Genomic DNA, 4230 nt, shown 5'->3' on the forward strand with positions numbered 1-4230 from the left:
GGGTCTGTAGCATGTACAGCTCAGCAGGAATCCCTGAGTCAGGGTGGTTTTGCAGGTCAGATCAAGTGGGATGGAAGAAGTCCCTAGGCAGAATACACACCAGTAAACCAATGAAAATGCCTTTTTCAGAAATAGCCACTAGAGTGCAGTATGGATCCTAAACCATAAAGGGAGAGTGCTCTTTCTTGGCCTCAAGAAAGTTCTCCATTTCAAACTTTCAGAAGCAAATATATATAACCAGTATTGGTGGCGGCGGGGGCGCCAGGGTGGCAGGGCAGGTCTCCTGGGGCTTGAGTGGTTTTTTTTTTTTTTTTTGCTAAAGCCTAGCCCTCTACCACTAGAGCCACAGTTCTATTTCCAGATGTTTGATAGTTATTGGAGATAAAAAGTCTCTGCCCGCCGGGAGTTTGGCCTAGTGGTTAAAGTGCTTGCCTAGCATGCATGAAGACCCAGGTTCAATTCCTCGGTATCACATATAGAAAAAAGCCAGAAGTGGTGCTGAGGCTCAAGTGGTAGAGCTCTAGCCTTGAGAAAGTCCAAGGACAGTGCTCAGGCGCTGAGCTCAAGCCCAGGACTGGCAAAAAAAAAAAAAAGTCTCTGCCCACTGTGGCTTCAAATCACAATTGCTAAGATGTACAGAGTTAAGCCACTGACATTCAGTTACAGCCAACATTTTAAGTTTGTCATATTTTCATTTGTGTTTTAATAGCTTCTTGATAATACACAGAGTATAAGCACAGGAAGAAAACATGTGAAGGAGGGCTATTCCAGGCAGAGAGAATAGCCATTGCAAAGGCGTTTCAGAGGAAATGCTTTGCACCATAAACAGGAAAGCCATCATTCTGCAGGAGGCAAATGACCAATAAGAAACAGAAACTCAGTTCTGCAGAGCCTTGAAGGCCAGTAAGAGATAAGGGCAAGGGGAAAAAGGAGGAGACCTAGTCCATTTTCAGAAAATCCCCCACCTTCTGTTTTTGAGACTAGATTACAGAATGAATAGAGGCAGTGGAGGAGGCTGGGAAATCAGAAGACCACTGCTTATAATCCAAGAAACCAGTGACTTGAAGCACGATTGGCATGGTGGGGTGGTGAGGGGTGGCTGGACTCTGGATACATTTTGCAGATATTACCTAAGGGACTTGCTGACAGGTGGGGTGTGGGATGTGAGGAATGAGGAAGTCAGGAATGACTTGCAAGTTTTTGGTTCTAGCAATTAAAAGATTGAGGTAGGGAGGAGTGGGAGGGACAAGCTTGGTGGAAGGAAATATGGTTAGTAGGTGGTTGAACATAAGCATCTGAAGTCTAGAGACACGCCAGGGCTAGGGATCTAATTTGGGGAGCTGTAGCATCTAATGGTATTTGAAAGCTAGTAATAGTGTGTTGGGAGGGCTAGTGAGAAAGCAGAGTTATCAGGATTAGGCCATGGACACTCCATCGGGGGACACAGAGTGAAGGAGGGGAACAGTAGCAGCTTCAGCTTCTTCCTGCCTTGCTTCCTCTGTCCACATTGAGCAGCCTGAACCTCTGCTCCTGCTGTTTTCCTGAGCTAGACCACTCCCAGACATGTTCCTAGTAGAACATCCATAGCCAGAGATGGTGATTGGCTCTGAAGGTTCATGTTGTGAAGGTACCTGGGGGTTTCCTCCATGTTACCTTGAAGAATATGGGCTTCTTTTGCTTGTCCTAACCAACCTGAATGAAGCTCTGAGAGGAAGGATTGGGCCCAAGGCACTTCAAGCTCCCCAAATCAGGGGAATTACTCCTTTCCTTTTCCTGTTCCTGGAAAATGGGTTCTCCCTAGGGATCCATAATCTCCTGGGACCCCCTTATCCTGTGAACTACTATCTGCCAGTCCTAGGCTCAAAGACTGTACCTCTAGCCCAGATCTGTCTTTGTCTAGACATCTTATAGAATCTCCACCTCAGCATGTCTAACATCAAACCCATCATTTCTTCCCAAAGTATCTTCTGGTGACTCTACCACATACTCAGACTCTGGGCTAAGAGCCCTGGGCAGCCCCATCACACATAACTCAAGGTCCCTAGCTTCCAGCTTCTATATTCTTCTCTGCCAACCTCTCCCCCATCCTGTGCCTCACCAGCGGCCTCTCGTTTCAATCTTTTCCCATCCCTCCCCCTCCAAGCCAACCTCCACATCGGTCAAAGGACACTGTCACAAGTCATCAGTCTTGCTCTTCTGTTACTTAGCTAACATGCTTCGAATTTCTCCAGGAAAAAAGTTCCACTGCCTCTCTGGCCTTAGGCATTTCAAGCCACTGTCTGCCTTGTCTCTTCTACCCAACTGAATACCTAGTGGTTCTCACACAACCCTGTATCTATGTTGCTGCTGTTCCTTCTAATGGGAGCACTCTCGTATAGTGTTCCGATTAAACAAGATTGCTGAGGAAGAAGACAATCTGCCAGGCACTGGTGAGCATCTTGGGCTGCGCCCAAGACAAGTTCAAGCTCCAGGACTAGTTTAAAAAACAAAAACAAAAAAAAAACGCAGCTGGGTGAGGTGGCTCACACCTGTAATGCTAGCTACTCAGGAGGGTGAGATCTGAGGATCAGGTTCAAAGCCAGCCCAGGCAATACAAAGTCATGAGTCTTTTATCTCCAATTAACCTCTAGAAAATGGGAAGTGAGGCTGTGGCTCTCAAGGGTAGGGCAATAACCTTGAGCTGAAGAGTTCAGGGACAGCACCCAGGCCCAGAGTTCAAGCCCCATGACCCCCCCTCCCCCCCAAAAAAAAACCACCAGAAGTGGAACTGTGGTTCGAGTGCTAGGGCACCTGCCTTGAGCAGAAAAGCCCAGAAACAGCATTTGAACCCCAGGATAATCGTCCAGTAAGGATCTATAGCAAGCCTCCCAAAGCAGATGCCCCCTTCCCAGACAAGGACTGCTGGGCTCAGCGAGGCACTTTCAACATACATCCCCACCCCTCATTCCACATAGTGAATCTTCCTTAGTTTTAAGGGAGTCTGACCTGAAGCCAAGTGTGAAGGAATGGCAGAATGGGAGCAGGAACACATTTTGAGTAGAAGAGTGTGGGTATTGAACCCATTGTCTGCATGTTCTCCCACTGAGCTACATGACCAGCCCCAGGGAGACATCATTGCTGGCAAGACTCAAGAAATCTGTCAGCCGCTGAGGATTTGGTTGGGTCTGCGGAGATTTCAACAACTTGGTCCAGGTGTCTGTATGCTTGAGTGTACCTGACTCCCTAGACCCAGAGCATCCTCTCCAGATCCCCCTCACATACCTCCAGCACCCTCACCTTGGCTCCTAGTCATAGACAAGGATCTCTACATGAGCTCTTGAAAACTCTACTTTGTCCAAAGTTCAGTGTGTGGTCAGAGGGGTGTGGTTCTGTTTTATTTAAGGGGTTTTGTTTTATTTTCAAACAGATCTCCCTATGTTACCCTGATTGGCCTCAAATTCATGAACTCAAATGAACTTTCCTATTTCAGCCCCTGGGCATGGGCACCTGGCTGGTTTAGGGATTTTTTTTGTTGTTTTGTTGGTTGTGGGGTTTGAACTCAGAGTCATGACACTCTCTGAGCTTTTTCACTCATAGCTATAACTCTACCACTTTGAACCATAGCTCCGCTTCTGGTTTTCTGGTGGTTAATTAAAGACGAGTCTCATGGACTTCCCTAACCTGGCCTTAGTTGTTAGAATTACATTATAAGCTACCTGTGCCCAGCTACATTTAGCTGCTTTGAATACTTAAGTGTACCTTTATGTTAGTCACACCAACTGCAGAGCATATTTCATGACTAAAATGTAAGATTACATTTTTGGGTGCATAGCTAATGCAAGGCTTCAGAAGCACACTAATGGCTACAATCCCTCCTGCCTGTACAGAGCCCTTCTCCTTGGCCTTAGTTTCCTTGTGTGCCAGATGTGGGTGATGATGTGTTGTTGCCATAGTGATAAAACATGCCTGTATATTCCCAAGTACAGGTGTTACCCTGTCATCATAGCAGCTCTGTGGGGTGGAGTCTTTAGCCTATCTTACCATACTTTACACAGCCAGGAAGTAGCAGAGCAGGTGTTTAGCTTCATTGCACTCTTAGGGTCCATGTTGCATACAGGTTGGCTGGAATGACTAATATCCACCTGAGGTCAGGTCAGAGGTAGAGTCGATCCAAGATCCAGCTGCACTGCTGGGAAGTATCCACAGCCTCCTAATGCTGACGATGTCAACACAGGGCTGGATCTGAGGTGC

Source organism: Megascapheus bottae, chromosome 3, assembly GCF_031878675.1.
Source record: "Megascapheus bottae isolate mThoBot1 chromosome 3, mThoBot2.hap1, whole genome shotgun sequence".
Lineage (NCBI taxonomy): Eukaryota > Metazoa > Chordata > Mammalia > Rodentia > Geomyidae > Megascapheus > Megascapheus bottae.